Consider the following 8,365-nt stretch of genomic DNA (forward strand, 5'->3'; position numbering starts at 1 on the left):
TATTTATAATTAATTTGTATTTTAATATTGTTGTCTAACCTCTTTCTTCTCTTGCAATTAATTCATCTGCATTGGTTGATTGGTCAGGGTTTACAGATTGATTTATTTCATTATATGTAGAATTGCAACCTCCACTATTCCTTTTAATGTCTTCATGCCATCCAATATCTCCATAGGGAAACAACAATGGATATTGTAGTGGATCATAACAACCGTAATAGTATTGCACTTTATGACTTAAACCAGAATGATTATATACAAAAATGTCACGACCAATTAGTTCTTCACCATCATCATTTTCTGTCCATATTGCTGCAACTTGTGAAGACGTTGGGGCATTGTAAACGCGTTGATCAAGTCCAATATCTGTTCGTATAATTATTTTTTGGTTTTCAAGATGTTCCAAATCACCTAGTGATCTGAAAAATGAAGAATATGGATTGATTTGGAGAATTTGTATTAGTTCAGCAACAACTGATGGAACCATTATTTTTGAATCTGAAAGACGATTTTCTAATTCATGATCTGTGTCATAGAAATATAATTGTAGCTTAGACGGATGGCCATTTGAGGGAAGCAAATCATTAATGTAGTGATATATTTGTCCTTGACTTCTGAAAGTGTAGATTCCTTTATTCCTTCGACAAAGATCTTTATCAACTTTAACTCCAAATGATGTAAATGCAAACTTGTTGTTGTAAGTGCGAATATATGTCCTAAATTGAGTAGATTCATATGTGTTACTTGTTAACAAATCACGAAGCTTTTCATGAACATTGGTTTCGGCTAATCGAATCTTTCCATTAGCGCAACAAAATCCAGATGTCTCATGAGGATATCTTTTTGCTTTGCAATGTACACATATTGGCATTAATTTCAAAGTAGAAGCTTCATATGGGACATCATTGACAAATTTTCTAATCTTTAAGTTGGGATATGATTTGTTGTTTGGATCTGTTTATACACCAAAAAAATATTGTAAATTAATTATTTATTATTTGTTTATTTTCAAATGAAAACTTAGTATATAAACCTAAATAATTTATATGTAAATAAAAATTAGTTACCTGCATTAATTGTTGATAGTTGTGTAGACGTTTCACAAATATTATTCATGACATTATCAACTTCCTTACTTCTCATTGTATTATTATTAGCCTCGTGAAAGTGATTTTGGATGCTTGATGATGATTCATCTATAGAAATTGCATTATTTCTTGCAATTTTTTTTTGAGCATATCTTTCTCTTTTTCTTTTGCAAATTTTTTCTTTCATTTCTTCTGATAGATCTTTATAAAGTTTTCTTTTTTTCATTTTCTTTTCCTGGTTTACAAATACAAATACAAATACAAAAACTATTAAATTAATTTTTTATTATTTAAACTACAAAATGAAAATATGAGAAGTTAAAAGTTATAAGGTTTAGTTCCTACATATTTAAATGATAATAGTATATATTATGATAGTTTTCTAAATAGTTTTTTTTTAAAAAAAAAAAAAAATTAGCATTTTTTTAGTAATTTTTTTCTCAAAACCACAAATAATTTTGAAATTTAATGTATTAATTATTACAATTTACAACTAAACTAATTGGAATAACTTTGATATATTTAACTAATATTAATATTAATAGTTAAAAGATACAATCAAATTTAACCAAATAACTTTCATCTAAATAAGTAATATTAATTGTTACAAGTTACAACCAAATTAAATAAAATAAATGAGACCTACAAACAGGACAAGTTGGATTCCTACGAAGCCAATTAGCAATACAATCTACATGAAATAAATGCATACATGTGGGCATTTTTGCACCATTTGTGCCTATTTTAAATTCTTCTAAGCATACGGGACAATTTTCACCTAAACACTTATCATTTTCTCCCACTACATAAGCTTTAAGGTAAGAAATTACAATGCCGGCATTATCCGTAAATGGAAACCAATCCTCATCATTAGCCATGTATGCTTTTAATTTGTAGCTGTATTTATTAATGTTGTAAAAAATAATTAATAAATAATAAAATGTCAACAAATAGCAATTAAATATAAAAGTATAGTATAATATAATTTAAATTATAACTTTTTATATATTCTACTACTATGTAAACTGTTCTATATATTAACAATTTGAGCATTAATAAATAATAAAATGTCAACAAGTAGCAGTTAAATATAAAAGTATATTATAATATAATTTAAATTATAACTTTTTATATGTTCTACTACTATGTAAACTGTTCTATATATAACAGCCAACTTTTTACTTTATTTCATATACCATGTCTTATACCCATTAAAAAAGGCAATGTTATATTCATACTACAGTTACAATAGTTATAAAATTTCAAACTAACAATTATATGCTATATTTTAAAACTAACAATTCAGCCCAACCCAATAGGTAAAATCAGCCCAAGACAATAGATTCTATTTATTCTATGGTTTTAAAACTAAATCTCACAAGTATATTTTCTATGGTTGTATATTTTTTTATACATTTTTATTTCTGTTACATAAAATAGGTTTAGGATTCTAAGTATTTTCCTAATTTATCCATTTTTTTTACATTATATATATAATGTATATATAAAATCAAATACATTATAGAGGAATTTTTAATAATATACCCAATATTCAAACTAATTACAGAAAAAGGTCGAACAATTTAAATAGTGCACATACTACATAGCAAATGACGCGATATACCGAAAAGAGAAATAATTATCTCTCTAATGTGATCAGTTTTTTTTCATTGAAATATATCACATTTTTTTTTTCTTTTTTAATTATTTTATCTCTCTCTTCTCTATTATTTTTAAAAATATTTTTTGATCATTCTGTTGATCATTTAATTTTATAAATAATACTATTGGGATTTATTTTTGAAGGTAATCATTCTGTTGATATGTTATTTAAGACACATTTATGTTACTTTTACTTATAGTAATAAATTTATAACATATTTTTTATTATTGTGTAATTTTGATTGATATGTTAAAGTTTATTTGTGTTTTTTTTAATAAATCACAGAAAACATAGCATTTTATTTAATTACCAATAAATTTTGTTTTTAAAGAAAAAAAAAATAGAGAAAAAGACAAAAGATAATAATTAAAAAAACTCATTGTTAAAAAAATAAGAAAGTTTGAAAAAACAACACTAAGAATAGCATCAGCCCAAATGTGATCATTTTTTTTTATTGAAATATATCACATTTTTTTTTCTTTTTTAATTATTTTATCTCTCTTCTCTATTATTTTTAAAAATATTTTTTGATCATTCTGTTCATCATTTCATTTTATAAATAATACTATTGGGATTTATTTTTCAAGGTAATCATTCTGTTGATATGTTATTTAAGACACATTTATGTTACCTTTACTTATAGTAATAAATTTATAACATATTTTTTATTATTGTGTAATTTTGATTGGTATGTTAAAGTTTATTTGTGTTTTTTTTAATAAATTACAGAAAACATAGCATTTTATTTAATTACCAATAAATTTTGTTTGAATAATTTTTTTTTTCCTACTAATTAAATACAAAAGAAGCTAAAAAGAAAATAAATTATATCTTTTATTATGATTATTTTTTTTTTCGTCAGAAAATATAACCCACATAATAAAATGATAATCTTATTTATATAGCATTTTAGAAAATTGAAATAATTAAAAAATTATAAGAAAGTAAGAGAGAGATATAATTTCATTTAGTAAAGAAAAAGGACAAAAACAAACTTGTTTTTAAAGAAAAAAAAATAGACAAAAAGACAAAAGACAATAATTTAAAAACTCATTGTTAAAAAAATGAGAAACTTTAAAAAAAACAACACTAAGAATAGCATCAGCCCAAACCCTTTTCTTTAATTTTCAGCCCAGTAGCATCAGCCCAATATGTTACACTCTAAACTAAACCTAGTATATAAAGAAAAGAAAGGCAGCCACTATTGTCAACAGAATATTCAAACTCTTTCAAAATCATTTTCTCTCTTCAACACAAAACAGCAGGAGGTAAAAAAAATTTCTAGGAGTTAAAGTTTCTAATATTTTTTTCTGTACTTCTTCTTTTCACCCTTATGGCAGAGTTATATTGTTGTAATGGGTTCTTATACTATTTTTTTCTCTTATAAATTTCTTCTAAAAACAGTATGGAAATATTAGGGTTTTCTAAGTTTTTTTCTTATTTCTCTTTTGTACAAACCTATGGGTTAGGGTTCTTAATTTTTCTCTTCTCACTTCTACCCGAAAACAATAACCGAAAATCACCAACAACACCAAACACAAACAAATAAAAATATAAACCATATAGGGATTAGGATGAGAAATACAAATAGGTAAAGATGGAAACACACATATATAAAAATAAATTTATGTCAATCTCTTTCTTTTAATAATACCTGTACAGATCGTGAGAATTTTGAAGATTTTAGCAGATTATAAAGCTTCAACAATTATGGAAGGCTCCAATAATAACTTCAAATTAATGGCAGCAAACAAAGTTTTTTTTTTCTTTAAAACTATTGCAAAGATGTGTCATTTTTGATATATAAATTGTGTAATTGAATGGGTGCTTATGTGAATAGGTATCTACCCAATAGTTATGTTGTTTTGTAATTTTTTTTGAAATGGATAGTTTATGTGTAATTTTTTTTTGTTTATTTTTTTTTTAAATTTTTTTTTTCAACTATTCTGGTTTAAATTGAATAGGTGTCTGTTAAAGATAACTTATTTGTGGTATATTCTGTTAAATTTTTGGTATATTCTGTTAAGTGCACAACAAAAACGGTTAAATAGGCATTTTATATATTAGGTAAGATATATATATACTAGTATATTGTTACGTGCGATGCACGTATGCTATGTTTTATATTAAGTATTATATTATGAGTCGGAAGGAAATAAATGAATCAAAAATAAATAATATTTTATTTACAGAGATTTGAATAATAAATTTAAATTTAACTTTTATGTCCAGTATAATGGAGTTTAAATTAAACTACAAATGTTAGTAAAAACATATTGGAAACAATTTGCATTTGTTCCAGTTCAAATATTACAAAATTAAGAATAACTAACACTTGAAGGAACATTCTCACTACCAAGAAGAAATCTTAGATATGGAGTCAAAAATAGAGCAAAATCAAAATTAATGTGTACAAGTATTCCTAAGAAGCTACCACTGTCAGCCTACCAGAAGTCATGAATTTTAACAATGCTAACTGAAATCTCATCTGCTCATTATAAAGCCACCGTCACTCAAAATAGCACAACAAAAGTAACAAATAAGTATTAAAGGTGTAATTTTTACAAAAAGCAATGAGAATTAATAACTGATGATTGCATTCTGACCTTTAGCTTGGACACTCTTGTAAAATAACAGAACTGTAATCGATGAGAAAGAAATACTCAGATTGAGGCTTTTGTTGTGTTTGCCTGGGTGATGAATGGGTTAATCGTAAAGATTGTTTAATTTTTTTTTTGGGTTTAATTATTGGGTTTATTTTTTGAAATTTGAATGAATAAAAAAATTTCAAAAATTGTAGTTTGTTAGAGATATATGTAAGTCAATCGTAAATATTATTTAATTTTATGGGTTTAATTATTGGGTTTATTTTTTGAAATTGGAATGAAGCCGTGTAATTTGTTAGAGAGATATTTGAATGAATAAAAAAATTTCAAAAATTGTAGTTTGTTAGAGAGATATATAAGTTAATCGTAAATATTATTTAATTTTATGGGTTTAATTATTGGGTTTATTTTTTGAAATTGGGATGAAGCCGTGTAATTTGTTAGAGAGATATGTGGGTAAGATATTTATTTTAATTTTGAAAAAGATTGTTTAATTTTTTAGTTTAATTATTGGGTTTATTTATTTGTTAACGTTTAACGTTAACAGTCTGTTAAGTTAATCGTGTAAGGCTAAATAAAAAAAAAGAATCGTTAAACTAAACCAAGAATTGCCGTTAGATAGGCACTTTTAATATATAAAGATATAATATTTATATATATGTGTAGGTGGGTGTGTTTTCTGATTTATTTCGAAATTTAATCACCTATCACCTATTGGGTTAGAAAGAATTATACATGTGCCAAATATGTCATTTGTTATTGTAAAAGGAAGAAAATAACAACATAATTCATACACATACAAGTAACTTTATTAATTTTCAAGCACTTTAATTAAGACTTTGTGCTTTTGCTATGAATATGCAGAGAGTTTAAGCTGCCTGCATCTCATGTCACTGTTGGACTCATATATATTGGTAACTCTACTACTGCAGATTCTCCGAGAAATGCATACAAGTATTCGTGATGTTTCTTGTTTTTTTTTTTCTTTTTTTCTTCTTTCCTATTCTTTGTCTTTTTATTTTAATTTTGTGGCTCCTGAAAGTAGAAATTTTTTTATGTGCTAAATTTAATTGCAGAAATAGCTTGAGGGTTGCTAAAGAGAACAACACTCAATATATTTTTTATGTGTGTATCATCTACTTCTTCTCTCTGAATATGTAACATCTTTCGCTTATAGTATTTTCTTAGGGAAATTTCAATTTTTGCCCTTAATAATATAACCTATATCAAAATTTATACCCTTTTATAATTTGTACAAATTTATTCCTCTAATTTTAAAAGATTCCTAAAATACCCCCTAAATTAAACTTTCCCTCTCTTAGACGTTCCCTCTCTCTTTCTGACGCTCCCTCTCTCTCTCTCTCTTCACGATCACGAACCCACATTTCCCTCTCTCAGACGTTCCCTCTCTCTCTCTCTCTCTCTCTCTCTCTCTCTCTCTCTCTCTCTCTCTCTCTCTCTCTCTCTCTCTCTCTCTCTCTGTTCTCCTCACGAGCACGAACCCACAACCCACAACCCCTCACGAACCCACAACCCGCTCCCAGACTCACGAACCCACAAACCAGACGTTCCCTCTGTCTCTCTCTCTCTCTGTTCTCCTCACGAGCACGAACCCACAACCCCTCACGAACCACGACGAGGACGATCCAGGACCACGACGACGACGAAGCACTGAACTGAACTGAACTGAACCACTGAACCACCAAAAGGTAAGTTTTTTTCTGTTTAAATTTTAGAAATTTCAATGCGAATTTGTGTATGTGCTTCAGATTTTGTGTGTTTTAGATTGTATATGCGAATCTAGATGTCAATACTTGCATGTTGTATATGTTGGATATGTTTTAATGGTGTTTTGTGTGTTTTTACATAGTTATCGATGAAATGTCGATAGGATGTCGATAGGATGTCGATATGTATAGGTATCTGTTTATGTGTTTGAACATTGTTGTCGACAGGTTGTCGACGTAATGTCGACAACTTGTCGATGGTTTACCTTTGTTTGATATGATATAGTTTTGCCCTAGAATGTCGACAATTTGTCGACTGTATGTCGATAGTTTGTCGATAATAAGTTGCAGTTCATTCTTTTGGTAGAATGTCGACAATTTGTCGACTGTATGTCGATAGTTTGTCGATTATAAATCCCAGTTGATTCTTTTGGTAGTTAACTGTTAGAATGTCGACATTTTATCGACTGTATGTTTTGTCGATTATAAATTCCAGTTGATTCCTTTGGTAGTTTACTGTTAGAATGTCGACAATTTGCCGACTGTATGTCGATAAGTTGTCGATGTTGATCGTTTGTCACTGCTTTTATGATAATGTCGATAGCATGTCGATTGTATGTCGACGATTTGTCGACCAGTGTTGAATGTTTGACAATGTCGACAGAATGTCGACATGATGTCGATGTTATGTCGACATTTCTTAACTTTTTTGACATTTAAATTTTTTTGGTGTTTGATTTTTCAGATGGCTCCCAGACTCATTATTCCAGCACCCGAGCATTTTACTGGCCGCGTCACATATAGGGGCACTGGAATTTTTGCAAAAATCAAAGCTCGGTTTGAGGAGTTCAACCTTAATAACACGGCGAAGGAAAGCCGTTTCGGGAGCTTCTGGAATGTCGTACCCTTGACATTCTCCTCGGTGTTATTTCACCAGTTGATGCTCCACAAAATGAAAGTGGATGCTCAGGAGGAGTTGAGGATGCGGTTTTATGTTGGTCGGAAGGAGGTCCGATTCGGGGTGCTGGAGTTTGCACTCATTACCGGCCTGGACTTCTCCTCGGGGCCAACAGAAGAGGAGAAGGCTGCGCAGGTCGCGCGCTCGGGGTTAGACCGATTGATCAACAGATATTTCAACCGGTCTGATAGTGTGAAGACAGAAGCACTCCAACTTCAGTTCACAAACTGCCAGAACCCGGAAGACTTGTACAAGCTCGGCTTGTGCTTGTTTGTGGAGTCAGTGCTTCTGGGCCGCGAGGCAAACGCGCTGATTACGCCTCA

The 8,365-nt window shown here is 28.8% G+C and overlaps 2 long non-coding RNA genes across 2 annotated transcripts; one reads left to right on the top strand and one right to left on the bottom strand.

The window, feature by feature from the left end:
- Positions 1-1,651: 1,651 nt before the first annotated feature.
- LOC133038814 (uncharacterized) lies at positions 1,652-4,541 on the bottom strand. The gene is made up of 2 exons (XR_009688329.1): positions 4,406-4,541; positions 1,652-1,985 (listed from the first exon to the last, which is right to left on the bottom strand). It is a non-coding gene; the product is annotated as an uncharacterized LOC133038814 (long non-coding RNA).
- LOC133038815 (uncharacterized) lies at positions 3,949-4,652 on the top strand. Its single transcript, XR_009688330.1, has 2 exons — positions 3,949-4,019; positions 4,414-4,652. It is a non-coding gene; the product is annotated as an uncharacterized LOC133038815 (long non-coding RNA).
- The last annotated feature ends 3,713 nt before the right edge of the window (positions 4,653-8,365 follow it).

The sequence above is a fragment of the Cannabis sativa genome, chromosome 6 (genome assembly GCF_029168945.1).
Source record: "Cannabis sativa cultivar Pink pepper isolate KNU-18-1 chromosome 6, ASM2916894v1, whole genome shotgun sequence".
NCBI classification, from domain to species: Eukaryota; Viridiplantae; Streptophyta; class Magnoliopsida; order Rosales; family Cannabaceae; genus Cannabis; species Cannabis sativa.